Source organism: Microcebus murinus, chromosome 16, assembly GCF_040939455.1.
Source record: "Microcebus murinus isolate Inina chromosome 16, M.murinus_Inina_mat1.0, whole genome shotgun sequence".
NCBI classification, from domain to species: Eukaryota; Metazoa; Chordata; class Mammalia; order Primates; family Cheirogaleidae; genus Microcebus; species Microcebus murinus.
Genome location: NC_134119.1, coordinates 18,294,251 through 18,316,493, shown reverse-complemented (window position 1 = coordinate 18,316,493; position 22,243 = coordinate 18,294,251). Strand labels below are relative to the sequence as shown.

At 39.2% G+C, this 22,243-nt stretch overlaps 1 protein-coding gene across 1 annotated transcript in view; it reads right to left on the bottom strand.

Annotated features, from left to right (window-relative positions):
• TASP1 (taspase 1) overlaps window positions 1-22,243 on the bottom strand; it is a 311,116-nt gene that overhangs the window by 54,885 nt on the left and 233,988 nt on the right. The window lies entirely within an intron of this gene.

Here is a 22,243-nt window from a genome sequence, read left to right as displayed (position 1 = left end):
GAACACTGGATGCTTGTTAGCCGAGCCAACCCCATCGTGCCACTGTTTCCCCAAACCCAGTGGGTTTTCCAAACTTGGCCTGATGTTGGAGGGGGCAGCTGGAGATGTTGAGCAGGACCCACCACTGTCGCAGCCTCCGTGTGCCCAGAGTCTCTTCCCATGACAACATTCAGCTCCCTCCCAACCCGTAAAACACGAATGAAGAACAGCACTGTTTGGCCAACACACTGGCTAAGAGAAACCTTGGAGGCAGCTTGAGGGCTCCTGCCCATTTGACAGGGGCCATGCTTCCAAACACAAATATTAACCTTGGCATTCCGTCTGTCTCCTGCTTCATGACTTAAGACGGCGCCTTTTGGGGTCATGTTTAAGTTGGGAAACTTAGAGAGAAGAAGAAAAAAGATATAATGTCTCCTGGAACAAAGTGAGCTTTTGATTTCTAGACAGTATTTAACTGGTACGGGTGTTTAAAATCCACCCTGGTTAAAGGCTACTTTTCTATGAACTTCTGGGGCAGAAGGAATTATGTAGGTAAATCTCGGTAGCTCTTCCTCATGGGGTACCCAGGCTGGAAATACAAATATAAAAGTGGCGACACCTAGATTCTTAGTAAAGATAGTAAAAGCACTCAAGTGACAATCCCCACAACTCAAAACTGGAATTCTTGGGAATTAGCTTCACAAAGCCTGAAGATTATTTTCTGCACCATAGTCTTCTCTAGTTGAGCCCATGGCCAATGGACATGCACCTAACCTCATCTGCAAGGCCAAAGCCAGAAGTTGGCAGGGCTTCTGTCCACAACACCGTGCCAGTGGCAACTCATATATGGTGTAGCAGGAGTTAAGAGTATCCAGGGATGGAAGAGGAGAGTCTTCCAGGGGACCTCAAGATTGACGGCTGCTGGGAGGCTGCAAAACTCACATCGAGGCTAGAGCCTTTGAAACTGGGGGCCCCAGACTTCAGCAGTCATCAGGGCTTCAGAGAAGCCAGAAAAATATATGGTGCTGCTGTTAGGTCACTGTCTCGTGATTTACGCCACATTTATCTTAGTTCCTCGAGCTTCGTATAATTTGGGGGCCCTTTCTGAGAGGGCATTTCAATATACAATTGAACCAAAGATTCTGCTTCTAATAACTGGTCTTTGGGAAATGATCAGGGCTGCCTGTGCAGTCTTCACTACTTAGAAGTTCAAGTGTGCTCATAAAAGTGAAAGTGAACTGGCCAAATACATCACGTAAAAACAAGCAATATGCGGTCCTTTAAAAATATGTCTTAAATAATTTAATGTGAAACGTGTTGATATGGTAACAGAAAAAGGACTGTGAAACAGTATGTACGATGTGATTCTGAAAAGGCTACAAAACACTGTGTACCGTATGATACTGTTTTTGTTTAAAATACCTATGTGTGTTTACATATTCACAGAAAAGAACTCAGTGTGGGAAGCCCTTCTTTGCCTGCCTCCCACATTCCTGCCTTGACTGATAAAACAGAAGCTTCCCCTGACTACTTGGTTCTCTCAGAGGTACTGAGGAGGAAGTACCCACCCTCCAACAGAGAGAGAGTGACTTATGATAAAGTCACGTTAGCTCACAAGTAGATGGGAGTCATTCTGTCTCAAACCCTAAAACAGACCTTGCTGGGCTCCTCAACCTGCTCCCAAGGGCCATAGGCTCTTTTCCTGCCTCTTCCAGCAGGCCCAACCGCATCTCCCCTTTCTGGTCCTAGATTCTCAGATTGTCTTAGGTAAGTGAAAACAGTGTCACGCTCACCCAGCATCCCAGTTGCCTCAATTTGGACAATCAACAAAGCTGACAACTTTTATTCCATTTGCCTCAATTCCTTATACGTGTCATCTAGACCCCTGGAGGGGAAAAGGAGTGAGTGGCAGAATTCAATCAACAAACCCAACCTGAAACCAAAATGGCACAAGGCAGTGCTTCTGAGAGCTATTTGCCCCCGAGACATTTGGCAATATCTAGAGTATTTTTGATTGCACCAACAGGAGGGGCAGATGAGGAATGAGTCATTATTGGCATCTAGTGTGTAGGGGCCAGAGATGCTGATAAACAGCCTACGATGAATCCTCCAGCACCAAATGATGGGGTAATGCTGATGCGGAGAAATCCTAGTCTTAAATGTGCATACCAATGTGTGAGTAGCAACTTGTCTTCTATTTTCTGTATTTCTATTTTTTCTACAGTATGTGTATGTTGCTTCATTAATAAGAAAAACAATTAAATTCACTTTGCATTTTAAGATGAAGTGGCTGTAGCATGTCAAAAGTTCAGATGTGGCCGAATGTCGGTGAATATTTATTGATGAAGAAAATAATAAAACTAGTTCTTATCAAAAACTCCCGGAACCTTTTAGAACCGCCCCCCACCCCCCAAATAGAAATAGTGACTGAGAGGCAGAGAGATTGGATTTGATAGAATCCACTCACAGATATGCATTACTAATAAAGAAACTTAGCAAGGCAGCCAGTTCCTAGGGCCCTAGCATAGTGGATTTCACGGTGACTGATATTTTTTTTCTGTTCACTCAAATGGTGTGCATTTTTAGTTCCCGACACCACTGTATGGGTGGTGTAGTGCATGACAGGGAGCAGTGAGTTCTGGCTCCATAGGTTTATTATGGCTGGTCAGACCTAATTAAAAGACTCCCTTCGTCTTGTCTTCAGGACTTCCGGACATGGCACCTGGGCTTTATTTTTGGCTCTGAGCATCTATGTTTCTTCCTGTTTTGTTGAGGGATTAGTGACACACAGCATATGAGCTATGGAAGGCCTAAAGGAATATTTCCCTCCCCTTTATTCTTATTTCCTAGGACAATTCTGGACCAACAGCAAATCAAGTGCATCATACAAGAGCCAGCAACTCTGACGTGCAAAACACCCATGTCCCGCCACCTCCCGCATGTTGGTATTTTTGACAGTCCCTAATTAGAGCAGTACAGTTAACTTCAGCCTGTCATTTGTGTGGGCTAGGCTGTTTGAAAAACCCTTGAGGGATTATCCAGTGGTGGGAGGACCCTTTTCCTATAAACAAATGATGGAACCTCGATGTCTGGAAGACACTAGCTGTGGTTTGGTTCCTGGGGCCTTGTGAGGTAGCAGGAACATCAGCCCCTTCCCTCCTTGGCTCCAGAGGCTGTCTCATTGCTCGGACTGATGTTCTTTACTCCATTATCAGAAGGCCCCGAGGAGCCTTTGGACCAAAAAGATGTCTGGTTCCAGTTTTATTCTTTTTTTGTTTTTCAGACGGGGGTCTTGTTATGTTGCTCAGGCCAGTCTCGAACTCCTGGGCTCAAGCAATCCTCCATCCCCAGCCTCTGGAGTAGCAGGGACTACAGGAGCAAGCCGCCGTGCCCAGCTCTTCAGTTTCATTTTATTATTATTAGTGCTAAACATGTAACATTTACCCCCAAATAACTATATGGAATAACTTATTCAAGGGGGTTTCTGGGCATAAAGTTATAAATCCTTGAGAATAACTAGCAAAGTTGATTTCAATTTTAGAATAGTTATTATTTCACAAGAACCAAGTCACCAAAACCACTCTTACTATAAGTCCATTTCACTGGGAGGATATTTACACAAAAGTCCTTATGATTGGGGGCATGAGAGGGAAAGCATACAGATGATCTAAAAGGAGTTCAAATCAGGAAGAGATAAATGAAAAAACAAGGGTACCAGATTATCCAGCTTTGTTTTACATGACTTGAAATGTTTATCTGATCTCTCAGTATATTGTTACCAAAATCCTGATATTATTATAGAAAGAAGGCTCTGCCTATTCACATACAACATGATAGCCTATGAAGAAATTCGCAAGAGATCTACAAAAAAACTCCTATAACTAATAAATGAGTTTATCAAGGTCATGAGATACAAGGTAAACATAAAAAAAACCTAAATATATTTCTATACACTAGCAATCAACAATTAGAAATCAAAATTTAAAAAACAATTAAAAGTGACCTAATTATGTATAAATGTAAAAAGTATATGCAGAATCTGTATAATAAAAATTACAAAACATTACTGAAACAAATCCAGGAAGATCTAAATAAATGGAGAGACCTACTGGAAGAGTCAACAATATTAAGGTGTTAATTTTCCCACAAAATAATTTAAGGACTTAACTAAAATCCAATCTTAAATTTTCTTTTGTAGATATAGTAACACTGGCTCTAAAATTTATGTGGAAAAGCAAAGAAACTAAAAGAACCAAAACAATTTTGAAAAAGAATAAAGTTGTAGAAATCACATTATGCCATTTTAAGACATATTATAAAGCAACAGCAATCAGAACCATCAAAATTTAAAATTTTGCTCTGTGAAAAAGAATGAAAAGCAAGCTACAGACGGGGAGAAATATTTGCAAATCACATTTCTCACAAAACCTATAATCAGAGTATATAAAGAACTCAAAAAATTCAATAGTAAGTAAACAAAAAACCTAATTTTAAAATGGGCAAAATATTTGGACAGGTACCTCTCTAAAGAAGATACAAAGATGGCAAACAAGCACAAGAAGAGAAGCTAAGCATCATTAGCCACTAAGGAAGAGCAAATTAAACCCACAATAAGACACCACTACACACATTAATAGAATGGCTAAAGAAATTAACAATGCCAAATGTTGACAAAGATGCAGAGCTATTGGAGCTCTCATACATTGCTGGCAGGAATGCAAAACAGTATAGGCAGTCTGGAAAACTGTTTGGAAGTTTCTTAACAAAATTAGACATCTTTACCATGTGACCCAGAACCCCTACTCCTGCATATTTATCCTAAAGAAATGAAAGCCTATCTTCACACTCACATCTGGTAATGAATGTTTTAGCATCTTTATTCATAAACTCCAAAAACCAGGGGGAAAAAAATCATGTCATTCAGTGGGGGAATGGGTAAACAAACTATGGTATAACCAGTAATGGAATACTACACAGCAATAAAAGGGCCATGCCACAAAATGGATGAATCTTAAAGGCTTTAAGGTACATAAAAGAAGCCAGTCTCAAATGGCTACATACTGTATGATTCCATTTATATGACATTCTTCAAAAGGTAAAACTACAAGAAAAGAGAATAGATCAGTGGTTGCTTGGGGTGAGAAGAGGGTTTGCCTCTAAAGGAATGACATTACGGAATTTGAGGGGTTGATGGAACTCTTCTGTACTATGATTGTGGTGGTCATTACTTTTACCTATACTTGTGCCAAAACTCAGAACTGCATACACACACAAATGTCACTTTTACTTATGTAAATTTTTAAAAATTTAATTTTAAAGTAGGCTTTTTATAACCATAGAATGGCATTATCTGATAGAATGTTTGGTGATGAAAATGTTGTATATTTTGATATCCAATACAGTAGCCACTAGTCACAGGTGACTAGTAAGCACTTGAAACATGGCCAATGTGACTAAGGAACTGAAGTTTTAATTTTATTTAATTTTAATGAATTTAACTTTAAATAGCCATTCTGGTGATGCAGAAAGCAGGAATATCTAGAGTGACGAAAAATCCAAAAATTTATTATAAGTTTGCTCATTGGGAATGCATTAACTTAGATTTTATAGCAGATCTACCTTACTGGTTAAGGTTTTCTGAGATTTGGGTTCAAATAAATTTATATTCTCTCAGCACACTATATCCAATGAGGTGATGGACATATTGTCACCTAGCTGGTGCTGGGGTGGAGTCAGAAGACACACCAGTAGCTTGCTGGGTGGCAGTAGAAGCCAGTTTATATGTTTATATTCTTTTCTTAATACTCATAAATAATTCAAAGGTAAATCATGGCATGTTGGCCTTAGCTTGGGTCAGTCACAACAAGCAACCATACTCTCTCACAGATGTTATAGAACCATTGAACCAGTTTTCAAAAATAATACTCAAGGAGATACAGGACTCTTTATAATCCATCCCTGATCACCTCTTACCACTCGCCATACCTACAGAGGAACTGCAATGTCCCCATCATGCATCTCTGTCTCTTTGCTTTGGCTAGCAATTCTACATGGAGTCCTTTTTCTACTCTTTCTTACTGCAATAAAAGATGTCTTCCCTTTCTTTGTTATGATGTTTCCTAAATATTAGTCATTTGGGTATCTTCCTCATGATTTTTTGCCTTGTCTATATTTCTCCTGTACTCTTACTTACCTTAATACTTTTAATTTGGCTCACCCTCATTTACTTAATTTATCTCAAGCAATACTATCCATGACATCAGGGGTTTAATGTGCTAGTTACATTTTTGCTAACACATACTAAAGTAAGTCAATGTATATACAAGGAAAGATGTTTAGCCATTCATACTCTAAAATCAACTTAGGTACCACTGTGGCACATACTCAGCAGCTTGCATGACATGACTTTTATAGTCAGCTCAAGTATCTACAACTCCAGAAAGTGGGTGATACACCCCCTATTGTTCCAGCAGTTAAGCATAAGTCCCTGTTAAGGGGATTGGAAGACTCTTCTTTAGGGAAATTGACCACCTAGTTCTGACGCCTGTAAGTCCTCCTACAGAGCAGCTGGCCCACTGCCTCGTTCCACTGGGAAGCCTCCCCTGCACACAAAGCTTTCCATCCTATTTTAAGTACTTTACCATAAATAGGAACAGATCACCAGACATTTGAGGAGTGCCTTCTACATAAAAGACAGAGACCAAATTAAAGAAATAAAAAGAAAAGTAACATGAAGAACACAAAGATAATGTGGAGGTCTTTTAAAGAAATCTCCAAAAATCTCAATAAAATTAATATTCTTAGATTTAAATGAGAAGATGTTGCATTCATGAGATAAGAACAGAATACTGTGAAAATAATGAATCATAGAATAAAAAACTCATACATTTTTAAAAAGATGACTAATTTTTTTTTAAAAAAATCAGTAGAAGGCTTGGAAAATAAAGTAGATGAAACCTCTCAGAAAGTAGAACAAATAGACAATGATTTTTTTAAAAGGGTGATAAGGTGAGAGTCTTAGAGAAATAATCTCAATGATTCAAAATCCAAATAATAGTTATTCCAGAGACTTAGAGAAAAGATATGGAAGGAAATTATCAAAGAAATAATCAAAGAAAAATTCCATAATTGCAGAAAATGTCTTGAGATCAAAAGGGTCCGTGGAGTGACCAGCACGCTGAGATTTACTGAAATAAAGAAAAGATCCTAAAAACAATCCCAAAGAGAGAGAAAGGTCACAGAGGATTGGAAATGAGATTTGCACAGGACGGTCACAGCAACATGTGTGCTAGAAGGCAGTGAAACAATTGAGTTTCAACCAGAAATCTACATATGGGCAAATTATAAATAATTCTGAAGGGAAGAAAAAAGACATTTTCAGACACATTCCTAAACTAAAAAATAATTGCCTTCCATGTGCTCGCTCTTAGGAATCCACTAGAGACCATAACCCTACAAAAGGAGGGAGGAAGCCAAGAAAGTGGAAGACATGGGAATCCAGAAAGGGAGGTCACAGGGTGATGGTGAAGAAATACTTCGGGGTGACAACTGCACAGCAGCCCTAAAGACTGCATCTAAAAAGGAAGATGGAGGGGTCCATCAGGGAGGTATTCAGAGAAAAAAATAGACAAATAAATTATCTGATATGTTTGAGCTTTTCGAAAAGCTATCAGTGAGCATTGGCAGATCTGATGGAAAAAGTTAATGTAAGACCCAGAAAACTCTGCAAGTGAAAAACAACAGAATAAAACATTGTACAGGAAAGATCACAGATCACTACTTGGTTCTGGGGTGAACCATGTTTACCAATCACAATAATATGAACAATGACAATTAATTTAGCTGGAAATTGTGGCATAATTATGTTAGAAGAAAAGGAAAAGGAAAAGGGGAGAGGGTGTATAATGGTATGTTCTAATTTAACACAGTAGAAAGGCAGCACACAGGGTCTAAAATGGACACATCCAGAAGGAGTATAAGCAAAGTTATAAATACAGAAGAAACAGCTAAGAGATGAAAGTGGGTCTTGAGCAGTAGGACTTGAGAGTAGGAAGAATTATGTCCATATATTTTACAAAAAAAAAAAACCCTTTTAAAATGGAAGAGAGAAATTACAGTTGCCGGGCTATAGATCAGAGAACAAAGATTTAGTTGCTGAGGGGAGCCATAAATTGTGGCACAACCATCTTTGTGAAGGCTCCCGTCTACACACACTACCCCCAGATGATATGACGATATTATGCAAGGGAAGAGAAGGAAAGCCATGCCCAAGCTCCACCCTCCCTTTTGGGAAATTCTTGGCTAAGCTCACAATACTGTGTCTTTGTTCCGCGATGTTTCAAGACTGTACCCTTTTGGAGGTGAGATGTTTATTTTCCATGGCTAGAAAGTTTCCTACATCCCTACCCACCATACACGTGGCTGAGGAATTGCACAAACCTCAGCGTGCTTCCTCCAACACTGGGGTGTCAAGCCTTGGCTGCAAATTATGTGTAATGTGATGGCGATGGTGGCTTTGGAGTGCTTTATGGACTGGCTCTGTTCTCCATTTCAGCCAGGTGAATGGTTCACCACATAGCCAGAGATGTGACTGGTGGAGAAATGACAACTTAATTTAGCTGCACTTAATTGCCTCTATGTTTAACTCTTTCTGCTCTCCCAAACCCTCAGTCCCATTTATTTTGGTCAAGGAGACCCCCCCATCCCCAAAGAGTCCCATGGAGATCTCACAGGACTCCTCACATTCTTACACTGGCAGAAAAATAGCCATGTTGATACCATGTGAAAACTTGCTTGTAACTCAACCACTACTGTCCCCCAAATGCTGAGCACTCATTAGAGCCATCCGCTATTCAACTAACACGCTGTTGGGATTTCCTCCCACTCTTCATTCCCACTGGATTTTTGACAGGAGAGCTAAGGTTTTGTCTAGTAATGCAATCCTAATAAAAAAGAAAGTCAGAGAAAGGGCAAAAAGAAAGAAGCACCATAATTCCATATGTTGGTTCCAGGATGCACTGTTGGGATGTTAATATCTTATATAAAAAGAGGTCTATGGCTTAAACTCAAGAGCTGGGAATGCAGCAGTTGGTATCCCAGTCATGCCTCCCATTGTCCCAGATTTAACAATCAACAATAGGAGCAATTGTTGTAATGCACAGTCTCTTCATTCAGCACATAAAGGTCAGAGAAGTAATCTGCCTTCCTATACTCAATTATAGGGAACTGGGTGTTGAGACTAAGGAGCTGCCTGCGGCCTCATAACTTTAAGTATCAGAATTAAGCCTACATCAATATGACTTTATTGTTTGTTCCAGAACATTCTTGCCAATAAATAGCTTCAATGTTTGCTCCAGGATCTTCCTGAAAATCTGTTTTTTTCAAACAAAGAACTATTCAACCAGCACCCTGTCTCAGGTCAACAGATTGCTCCATGAAGCAGACCTTCTTGGTTATCAAAGCAAGACTTGCTCTAAAACTCTTACCTTTCTGTGCCCTTCAGTCCCAAGCTATTAAATCGTGGACTCTGCCCAGCTGGAATCTCCACATTGAAAGGTCTGCCTTAAACCACTCAAAACCAGACCTGAAACCTTATGCATATCTGCCCTTGACCTCTTCCTTCTAAGATACCTTAAGAGTCTGTCAAGGTGTTGTGCTCCCTCTGGCAGTAAGTAATGCACTCAGCTTAGATTGATCAACAGAGGACTGCTGTGGTCTTCTTGGGGAGCTAGCAGTTGACAAACAGATGCAGATTTTCACTTTTTTTTGTAGAGTCACACTGTTGGCTTGGCAATCTTGTTCTATTAACCCCTTTTCCAGTTCTTTCATTTACTCATTCATTCAAATGTTTTTTGAGCTCTACTATGAGCCAGGGGACATAAAAGAGGCTTGGTTCCTCATTCCATGAAGTAAGGGAGAAAGACACTAATTAACTAAACACACAAAGATAAGTGACTATAAACTGCTGAGTGCTATAAAGAAAGGATTTCAGTGGTTAAAAAAAGAGCCATATTTAATAGGCATACTATGAGAAATCTTAAAAAAAAACAAAAAAAAGTCTGCAAAGGATTAGGCCATTGAGGCTAAAATAAGAAGAATGAGTAATCTCTAGGTAAGTGATAAGGAGAAAGGCAGACTTATCCCAAGCTGAAGGAACAAACAATTCACTCTTTTGGGCTATGAATTCATTAGCATAGTCTTCAATTCCTTTATCTTCAGGATCAGATAAATATTTTGTTTCTTTTGGCTATTTGTCTTTCACCAAAATGCAAAAGAAAGATAAATGTATTTCAAATAAGAGGGGAACCAAAGAGAAAGGACAACAAATCCATGTTTCTCACTGTAAAACACCCTTTTTCCTGAGGTTCTTTAAGCCCCTGGTAAGATGAGTCATGACAGAAATGGAAGAGTAACCACTCAGGAAAAGTGTGGCAGTTTCTTATATAAATGTAAAATACCATATAGCCCAGAATTTTTCATTCCTAGGTATTTACCCAAGAGAAATGAAAACATATACCCAGCCAAAGACATACATGAATATCCACAGGCCCGTTCTTCTTAATAGCTTCAAACTAAAAACAACCTAGAGCTCATCAGCAGTAGAGTGGATAAATATATTGTGGTATATTCACTCAATGGAATACTATATATATCAGAGAAAATTAATGATCTATTGTTACATGCAACAACATGAACTCATCTCACAAACACAATTTAAAAAGTCAGACACAAATAAATACGTACTGCATGATTCTGTTTATATGGATTCTAGAAAAGGCAAAACTAATCTATAGTGACAGAAAAAAGATCAATGGTTGCCTAGAGCCAGAAGTTGAGGAGGTATGATTGGATAGGGTGTAAAATAATAAGAAATATTGGTCTCTGCCCCTGGTTCCTGGCACAGAGCTCCTAAAACTTTTCTAACTTCAGAGAGATAGGGGTGCTAGGAGAATCTTTTGTTCTAATACTTGGTCTCTGCCCTGGTTCCCGAGACAGAGCTCCTAATATTCTCATAAACAGGGGTGCTCTAGGAGAATCTTTTGTTCTATTATAATATTTGGTCTTTTGACTCCAGTTCCTGACATAGAGCTACTGAGAACTTTGTAATTGCCTGAGTTATGGGGGCATCTCACACAGAGCTCCTAAATCCCTTGGAATTTCCTGGGTGATTGGAGCATCTTTTGTTCTAATGAGGTGACTCTTGGTGGGCTCCTGAATGGAGCTGGTCTCCAAAAAGATTAAGCCACGATTACGAACTTGAAGCCTTCAGCCCCACCCCCCATTCTCCAGAGAGGAGAGAGGAGCTGAAATGGAGTTAATAATCCACCATGCCCATGTCATGAAGCCTCCCCGTAGGGAAACTATGGGCTACAGAGAGCTTCCAGGTGGGCAGACATATCCATGTGCTAGGAGAGTGGTGCCTCACAACTCCACAGAGATTGACACTCCTGTGCTCAGGTATCTTTGCCTCTATATATGTCTTCATCTGGTTATTCATCTGTATCTTTTATTATATCCTTTATTAATAAACCAATAACTATAAGTAAAGTGTTTTCCCTGTGTTCTGCGAGCCACTCTAGCGAATTAATTGAACTGGAAGAGGGGGTTGTGAAAACTCCCACTTTATAGCTGGTTGGTCGGAAGTATAAGTGACAACTTGCTATGCACTTGCAACTGGCATCTGAAGGAGGAGTGCAGTCCTGTGACACTGAACTTTCAACCCCTGGGATCTGATGCGGGCTCTGGGTAGATTGTGTCAGAATTGAGTTAAATTACAGGACACCCAGTTGGTGTTCACAGGAGAATTGCTTGGTGTGTGTGAGGAAACCCACACATATCTGGTGTCAGAGCTCTATCTGGCTGTGGTGAGCAGGGAATGGAGGGCAGGGAGGCTGGTCGGGGGGCAGCAGTCTAGGCAACACAGGATGGCGCTTGAGCTAGAATGGCAGTGGAGGAGATGGTGACAAATACTGGGTTCAGGAGACATTTGTAGAGGTGAGGAAAAGACAGGACTCAAAGACAGCTTCTAGATTTCTTACCTGAGCAACTGGGTAAATAAGAACAACATAATCATCAATTGAAATGGTGAACTGCAGGGGACAGGAGAGAGGGGAAGAGCAGGCTGTAGTTAGAGGATAGGGAGACAAAAGCTAAGGGTTCTGTTTGGATGTGTGAATTTGAAAATGCTCTATTCAGTGTCACAGGAAAGACATCAAGTAGATAATACGGAGCTTGGATGCAGTTCAGGCTGGGAGTTTGGGGAGGCATGATACTTAAAGCCATCAGATTATCTATGGAGACAAAAGGGCTGAGAACCAAGCTCTGCGACCACCAATGTGCAGAGGTCAGGAAGAGAAGAGAAACCATCAAAGGACTCTGAGAAGGAGAAACCAGGGAGGTTTGAGGAAAACCAGGATCATGAGGTGTGTCAGAATCTAAGTGAAGAAAGTCTATAATTCTAAGTCTTCTATTGCTTCCTACTTACTTCTAACTTCTACTTCTTATCTATAAATGATCCTTTAAGCAGTGTCTGCACTATTTCAGCCCAACAAATACCACTCTCAGACCTACTGAAAAGATATTTACTATGATTAAGTCTTTGGACCATAGCCCAACATCCTCCCAGCCACCTATGTAGTTGATTTTTCCTCCTCCTGCTCCAAGAAAAGTCAACCAAAACCAAGTCCCCTGCATAAGGGATTTATTCTCTGGCCTTTACAATGTGAAATGGGTCTTCCCCATTGAATCCCGCATTGACTTCCCTGTACTAAAAACAGTGTGCATTTAATAGACCTGCTCTCCCAGAAAAAAGATAGGCTCCAAAGAGCATTCTTCTAGGTGTATAGCAAAAAAGAATTTCCCCTTTCCTTTCAGATTCTGCATTGCTCTTGGTACCAAGAGAGGATTCCCTTACCTGGACACACACACAAAAACCTAACTCAGGTCAGGAATTAAAATTTTGAGCAGTTCAGGAATTGGTTTAAGGAGCAGAAGTCCCAAATGTTACCATCACCCAGCTCTTGCTAAGCCTTGGGGGTTGTAGCTAATCAGTTAGTAACATTGAAAGACTCCTTTTATGGAGGCTTCCCCATCATCAATGAACTCATTTTATATAAATATTTAGCCAGGCAATAAACTGGACAGCCTATATTACTCAACATCAGCCTCAAAAGACCATCCCGATTTATATACACAGCATCTTGGTAGAGCAATACATTTTATACGCATGACATGGTCAGCGATAAATATACCAGGGTAGGTCAAACCCTATTTGGTCTCTGCTTTTAACTGTCTTGGGCTTTGTGTGTTTCTTTAATCAGTTGGATGATTTGGATAAACAACATGTATTAGTCTTTGTAAGTATAACATGCCTTGAACTTTTTCCAGATATTCATTCCCATTCATCATCATAATAGTTGCTCCCCCTTGGCCATCATTAAGATTAGAAACGTCCTTGAACCATTTAATGATATTCCACAAGACTGGACAGACTTTTCATGCCTTGATGAATTGCGATCACTCAGCTTAGACCAATGAAATTGGATATCCTTTAATGTGCCTGATGACTTTAAGGAGTTTAGGGAAAGCAGTGCCCCAGCATCAAAATGGCTTCACAGAAGAACCATCCACTTGGGGGAAGATGCATGACTCATGTAAAAATTGATTAATGAGTTAGTATCATATCTAACAGCTAACTGCAATGGATATTATTTCTTTATTCGTTTTGCTAAATATGGTTTTATCTACAAGTGTCTGTTTATTAAAGAACTCATTAGAATCCTTTAAGGAGGTAAGAATTGATTTCTTTGAAGCCCAAGTTAAAATGTTAAAGGAAGATTTCTTTAAGCAAATTGACTTTTAGATGTTCACATCACTGATGATGAGAAGAAAAACATAAAAACAAGGGCTATAATGTGTTCCAACTACCCTGGAGCTAAGAAAAACTAGTTGCCTCTATTTTATGGGGTCGTGCATCTCCAAATGGCCACTGTGGGAATGAAGTGACCCCCAAATGTCTGTGTGACATAAACAAGCAGACTTGGCAATTTATGCCATAAAAATCTTTAAAATTTTCACAAGTATGCTGATTCCATAGACTCTAAAACCATTGACATTGCTGCAGTTTAGAGCTGGCTAATGAGATTGGTATATTTAAATAATCTCCCTAAGTGTAGTAGAGGGAGCACTCTGCGAGGAGGTCAGAAGGCCAGCATTCAAGTCCTGGCTCTCTCACTAGCAGTTTAATCAGATGACTCACAGGAGCATCAGTTTCCTCTTCTATTTATGAGTCATTTACTGAGCATCTATAATGTGCCAGGTGGTATTCTTGGGATACATGAGACAACAAAACAGAATATAGGGATTACATTCCATTGTAGGTCTTGTTTCATATAACTTCCTTCCTTCCAGAATCGCTGTATAGGTCAAATGAGATATCCAAACTAAAAGCACTTTATAAAGAGCCTTTGGGGTATTTATATACTAACTCCTGGGAGTCATGAGTTGAGGGCTGTTCCAAGGAATGTCACTCTGGCCTGCCACAGATGGTGCCCGCCTGTCCCCTTCCCTAGCCCGTGTGCCCGGATATTTACCAGCCTCCTGCAGGCTAGCTTGTAGCACATTAGTAACTCTTCTCATTAATCAGCTGCATCTGGAAATAGTCTATCCCTGAGCTTCTCAAAACAGACTTTGTGTGCTCCCATGGGTCTACAGATGTAGCCTCCCAAGCCCACAAATTCAATGACAATTTAAAATATTTTCATTATGATGATGAAATAAAATAAATTAATACAAATATATTCAGGGTCACTTTGTCACTAATTCATGCTAGGCAATTTTCTGCATTTGTATTTGAGGTTGTAGTAACAGTGATGACAAATGAAGATTTCAGGTAACTGAAAAAGAGAAAGTGGGAAAATGGAATCATGATCAGTAATTAGGTATGCTGAACTTAAAAAAAAATAGCCCCTGTGGATTTATCTTTACGTTCAGGGTCTGAGCAGAGGTGGTGCATGGGTATCACAATTTCCCTGGGTATCTATTAAGTGGATTGGCTGAGGAAAGAATAAAGAATAGGCAGTTAAAAACAAATTTATTAACCAAAGGAAGTGTAATGCCAATCATAATGTTGATAACTTAGACGATGGCTACCAAGTTCAAAATCAAGAGGATCAAGTCAACTCTTGAAATATTCGGTTTCAAAATAAATGCTTCCATAATAGAATCAAGACTTCTGCTCCTGGAAAGATGAAGTACAGGTACCTTTTCCCTATTCCCTCTACCAAGTATAGCCAAAGACACCAGGCATTAAAAACATAGGAAGAGTTGGAAAGGTGGAGAAAAGAAGGCAGACCAGTTAGGGATCTTGGGACCCAAGCAACAGCATGGCAGTGAGTTCTCTGAGTTTTCATTTTGTCTCATGGAGCCCATCAAATACCACTCATACTGAGAACCAGGAAGATCGCACTTTGAATAGCAAAAGATAATCAACAGATACCAACACCAAAATGTTAGAATTATGTGACGAGGATTTTAAAACAGCCGTCATAAAAGTCATTCAATTAGCAAGTATGAACATTATGTATACCAATGAAAAATGGAACATCTCAGCAAAGAAATGTAAGATACAAAGAAAAACCACATATAAATTTTAGAACTGAAAAACACAATAACCAAAATTAAAGCAATAATAATTTAAGGTAAAACAATAACAACAAAAAGTAACGTAACATAACTCGTTACATTATTCTTAACATGAACTTTATCGGTTTGGGGTTGTTGTATTCACTTGGAAATCTACTTGGACTTACGATTGTGTTTGCACATTTTTAAGTGATACTATTTTTAAATAACTTATATTAACACTAAGGAAACTGTGAAAATTTCTTCCTTTACAAGTGGTCTACATTCAAACATTTTTTAAATTACATTTATAATGTATTATGAGTAAATTGTCCCTCCTTGCCAAAATTCATATGCTGATATCCTAACATCCCAGTGCCTCAGAACGTGGCTTTATTTGGAGATAGGGCTTTTAAAAAATTAAGGTAAAATGAGGTTAGAAGGGTGGGCCCTAATCCAATATAACTGGTGTCCTTATAAGAAGAAATCAGGACACAGACACATACAGAGGAAAGACCTTATGAAGATAGAGGGAGAACATTGCCATCTACAAGCCAAGGAGAAAGGCCTCACAAGAAATCAACCCTGTCAACACCTTATCTTAAACTCCTAACCTCCAGAATTATGAGAAAATAAATGTCTGTTGTTTAAGCCACCCAGTCAATGGTACTTTGTTGAATAAACCATGATCTGAGACCACAAGGTTGGAAACAGAAACCTAGGTATAGAGAAAACACTGTGCTTGGAGTCAAAATGTAAAAATTGATTGAGTTAGTAGTATCTAATCTAATAGCTAACTGAAATGGATATTATTTCTTTGTTCATCTTGCTAAATATGGTTTTATCTACAAGTGTCTATTTATAAAGAACTCATTAGACTCCTTAAAGGATTCAATATGTAATGCAACTGGAAATTTGAACATGACTGGACTTACAGCGATATGAAAGAATTACTGGTAAAAGTTTTAGATGTAATAATGTGGCTAGGCTATTGTAGTTAGGTTAAAAAGAGAGACGCTTTAATTTTTAGCAATGTTATGTGAAGAATGTTTGAAAAAACTGGGAATGATCAACCAGGACAAGTGAAGAATTTGATGGGATATAATATTCTCTTCCAATGTTTATTCCTAAATTATTGTCTATTTTTAACAACTTTATTAACAAGTTTATTTTTAACAACTTTATTGACAACTTTATTCACATATATAATTCACCCATTTAAAATGTACAATTCAATGGTCTTTACTATATTCACAAGTTGTGTATCCAGCATCACAATCAATTTTAGTACATTTCATTACCCCAAAAAGAAACCCCCCATCCCTCAGTCATCACCCTTCTATTTGCCCCAAACACACCCATCCCTCTCAGCCATAGGCAACCACTAATCTACATTCTGTCTCTAGAGACTTGCATATATTGGCTATTTCAAATAAATGGAATCATATATGTGGTTCTTTGAGATTGACTTCTTTCACTAGCATAGTGTTTTCAAGGTTCATGCATGCTTTAATGTATTTTATTACTTTTTATTGCCAAATAATATTCCATTATCTGGATATACCACATTGTGCTTATCTTTTCATCAGTTGATGAACATTATGGTTATTGCCATGTTTTGGCTATCACGAATAATGCTGCTATCAACATTCACGTACAAGTTTTTGTGTAAACATGTTTTCATTTCTCCTGGGTATATACCTAGGAGGAAAAAATTTGATGTTTAACTGCTTGGAGGAACTGCCTGTTTTCCAAAGTCACTGCACCTCATGGAATAAGTTGGAAAGTGTTCTCTCCTCTTCCATTTTTTGGAAGAGTTTTGAAGATTTGGTGTTAATTCTTCTTTAAATGTTTGGCAGATTCTGAAGTGATGGGTTCTGAAAAAAAATGTTTGGGAGAGTTCACCAGTGTAGCCATCTATTACTGGGCTTTCTTCCTAGGAGGTTTTTGCTTGCTAATTTAATCTAATTACTTGTATAGGTCTATTTCCATTTTCTATTTCTTCTTGAGTCAGTTTTGATAGTTTAGTGTCTTTCTAGGAATTTGTCAATTTTATCTAAGTTATCTGATTTCTTGGTTTACATTTGTTCATGGCATTTCCTTTATATTCTTTTTATTTGTGTAAGGGCAGTAGTATTATCCCCTCTTTTATTTCTGATTTTAGTCATATCTTTTTCCATTATCATAAAGTAGAATGTTTAGTTGTTGATTTGGGATGTTTCTTCTTTTTTAAACACAGGCATTTAAACTTCCCCATAGCACTGTTTTAGTTGCATCCCCTATATTTTGGTATGTTGTGTCTTTGTTTGCATTCATCTCAAAGCATTTCTAATTTCTCTATGCTTTTATCTTAGACCTCTTGGTTATTTATTGGTGTGTTATTTAATTTCCTTGTATTTGAGTTTCCCAAATCTTAATGTTATTACTATTTTTTAATTTATTCTACTGTATGTTCTCAGAGAACATATATTGTATGATTTCAATCCTTTTTAATTTATTAAGTCTTCTTGTATGGCCTAACATATGGTCTATTCTGATGAATGTTCCATGTGTATTTGAGAAGAATGTGTATTCTGTGTATTCTGCTGTTATTGGGTAGAGTGTTCTATCAATGTCTTTTATTTCCTTATTGATTGTATGTCTTGTTGTTCTAGGCGCTCTTATGCTTAAACTTAAACTCCACGTTTTTTAAATGTGTTCAGTTCCTTTGGAGAGAGCATCAGCACTCTCTTTTCTTATAGAAAGAAAGAAGTCTATGTAGCTCCAAAATGGAAAACCAATGGCTGGAAGTTACAGGGAGGTAATTTTTAAATAAAGATAAGCAAGAATTTGTTACCTTGAATTATTTTTAAAAGTAGAACGGGCTGCCTTATAATGCAGAGGATTGCCTGTTTTCAGAATTGATCAAGCAGAAACGGATGGACAACCATTTTCCATTAACCTTGCAGTTGGGGTGGCTACATTAAATGCATGGCTGAATTGGAAAAACTTACTATTATGAGGTCTATGAACCTGTCTAATTCCTTTATTCCATGTGGGGGGAGGGGAAGCATCACATGAACTTTAAATAAGAAATACCTGATAGAAAGTTTATATGATCATCAAGTGCTAAAGATGGTATCTTATTTTGGGCAAATCACATCCTCTCTTTGAAATTTTTTTTAAATATAAAATGTTGGTATTGATTAAATGATTTTTGTTGTCCTCTCTAGGTGTGCAGTTTTAAGACTGCACGGTCAAATTCATGTATCAACAGCCTTATAAAAAGGGTATAAAAGGGCAGAAGAAATTGAAGACACATGGTCCATGAGCTCCAGTGAAGACATATGCTCAGATACTCATATTCACATATCATCCTGCATCATGTGCAGTCCTAACCCTTTCTTCTCATGTCCCATGTTCTACATACGAGCTTCTCTCCTTTTTTGCTGCAGAGATCTTGTAAGCCATGTGTGAAAGATGGAAAGAGCCCGAGTTCTTAAATCATTGTTCAGAGAACAGCTACCATTTGGACTTTTTTGTAAGAAAGTTTTTTCATACTAAGACTTTGAGATTTAAGGGTTTATCCATGGAGTCAACCATCTGCCTCTAGTTCCTTAATTGTAAACATGAATCCAATGGAATCTTAATGTAAAACATGAAAAATATGACCCAGGCATTAAGGCAGTGGAAGAGATCTTGGTCAGTAGCTTTGAATCCACTCTTTGCCCCTCTAAGGATTCTGGTTTTTCCTGGGCATCTGCTTTGGACCTGTTCAGGGGCAATCTTGGGAAGGGGAACAGGATAAGGTCTGATCACAAATTTTAATTCTCACTCAAATGCCTGACACTGGCCAACTTTAAGGCTGGAAGAACAGATCCAAGAATAAGACACCTTCCTGAGACTATAGCAGTAGGCAACCAGTTACATTGATCAGTTTGAGGCCATCCCACCTCTTTTCCACTTCATTTGTCATCTTTGAGAATTGTTACCTCTATAGATATCAACTTTTTAAAATGTCTTCTTCCAGAATTGCCTTATGCTGAGTGCAGCCTGAAACTCCCACCTCATCCTCCCAAGTAGTAGGGACTACAGGCACACACCATTGCACCTAGCCTTTTTTTTTTTTTTTTTTTTTTTTTTTGAGACAGAGTCTCGCTTTGTTGTCCAGGCTAGAGTGAGTGCCGTGGCATCAGCCTAGCTCACAGCAACCTCAAACTCCTGGGCTCAAGTGATCCTCCTGCCTCAGCCTCCCGAGTAGCTGGGACTACAGGCATGCGCCACCATGCCCGGCTAATTTTATATATATATATCAGTTGGCCAATTAATTTCTTTCTATTTATAGTAGAGACGGGGTCTCGCTCTTGCTCAGGCTGGTTTTGAACTCCTGACCTTGAGCAATCCGCCCGCCTCGGCCTCCCAAGAGCTAGGATTACAGGCGTGAGCCACAGCGCCCGGCCTGCACCTAGCCTTTTAAAAGTATTTTTTAGAGATGGAGATCTCATATTGCCAAGACTGGTCTGGAACTCCTGATCCTCCCACCTGAGCTTCCCCAGTAGCTGGGATTACAGTACAACCCACATCTGGCCAATCTTTGTCCTAAATCTTAACCTAAAGGAAGTATATTATATACACTAATTGTTACTTTGCCTTTTTCACTTAATATATACTGAAGATCTTTCTATGCCAGTGTGAAGAGAAACTCAATCTCCTTTTTGACAGCTGCATACTAACCCATGGTGGGGATAAACCATAGTTCATCTAACATCTCCTATAATAAGTATGGGTTATTCTCAATAATCTACTATGATAAACATGCTGCAACAAATATTCTTGTACTTACATTATTTTTGTATGTGTTGGTATATCCATAAGATAAACTCCTAGAAGTATGTTGCCAAGTTAGTGGGTAAATATACATGCAATTTTGATAGATATAGCCAAACTGTCCCCATAGGTGTTATATTATCTACTTTCACCAGCAATATTTGAGAGTGCCTATTTAATATAGTATAAAATTTTAGACACGTGCTTAACAACAACAAAACCACGGTATCTCAGAGTAGGTCACATAAAGGTATGAAGGAGGCCAATAGAATTGTGGCATTTACTCTGGCAAACTAAAACTCTGGGTCCTTGTGGGCCCACCATTACCAAATCTGATATTTTCTAAGGAAGCCTAGGCTCTAGGAATCTCTGCTCTAATCCAATACCCTTAATTGGCACATGTGGAAACTGCAACTCCAAGAATGTCAGGGACTTGTTTCAGAACACATGAGAGCTCAGTGGCAAAACCAGGGCCAGCCTCATGTCTTGTCCTCAGTTCACTGAACTACCACTGCTACTGGTCAGCAAAACAATGGCCCTCGAAGACATCCACACCCTAATCCATAGAACCTGTGAATAGGCTGCTTATGTGCAAAAGGGACTTTGCATGTGTGATTCGGGTTATGAACTTTAAGACAGGGGAGAGCAGCTTGGCTTGTCCAGGTGGGCCAATATGATCACATGAGCCCTTTAAAGTGGAGAACTTTTCCCAGTGGCAGTCAGAAGAGATGTGGGGAAAAACAAGGCCAAAGGACAAGAGTTAGACTGAAGCATGAGCAGGACACTACTCAGTTGTTGCTGGTTTTGATGATGGAAGGAGGGGGCCAGAAGCAAGGAATCTGAGCGAAAACTGAAAACAACCCCAAAACAACAGCCATCAAGGAAATGGGAATTTCAATCCTACAACTTCATGGAACTGAATTCTGCCAACAATGTGCATGAGTAAAACCAATTCTCCCCTAGTACTTCCTGAAAGAATACTGCCCTTTTGACATCTTGATTTTGGCCTTGTGGGAACTGAAGCAGAGAAACCAGCCAAGCCTACTGGACTTCAGACTTACGGAATTATGAGATAATAAATTAGTATTGTTCTGAGCTGCTAAGTTTGTGGTAATTTGCTATGGTAGCAACAGGAAACTGAAACACATCTCCATACTGTCTCTTCCATGTCACCATGAGGAACCTTCATTTATGCATTCAACAAACATTTATTGAGGGACTACTATGTGCCAGGCATGTAGGACACCTAGATGCTGGAGATATGACATGAATGGCACAAAAATCCTTATTTTCAGGGAACTTAGTCTCAAATGGAGGCACATAAACCAACGAAATATGTCAGTTATATGTTAGATGAGGAGGTGACAAGTATAAGAGAAAAAATAAAGCAGATGAAGAGTACTGAGAGGGGTGTGGTGAGGAAGGTGCTCAGGGATGACCTCGCTAAGAAGGTAACGAAGAGTTGAAGGAGATGGGGAAAGAGCAAACCATGTGGAGCCACGTGGAAAGTGCTTTCCAAGGGGATACAGGCACAGGCAATGGTTCTGAGATGGGTGGGTGTGTGAACTGCTTAAGGAAATGCAAGGAGGCCAGTGGAATAGCAGGAAGTGTCAGAGAACAAGGAGGAGCCAATCCCAGGGTTCTGACTCTGGGGCGAGATGTTCTGGAAGGTTTTGAGCAGAGGGGTGCTATGTTCTTACTTCTTCTGGCTGCCAGTGGACAAGTGACTGCTGGGGCAAGAGTGGAAGCAGGTAGACCAGTGTGGAGCTTACTGTAACAACTCAGATAAAAGACAATCTGGATCGTAGCAGTGGAGGTGGTGAGGGGTGGTTGGATT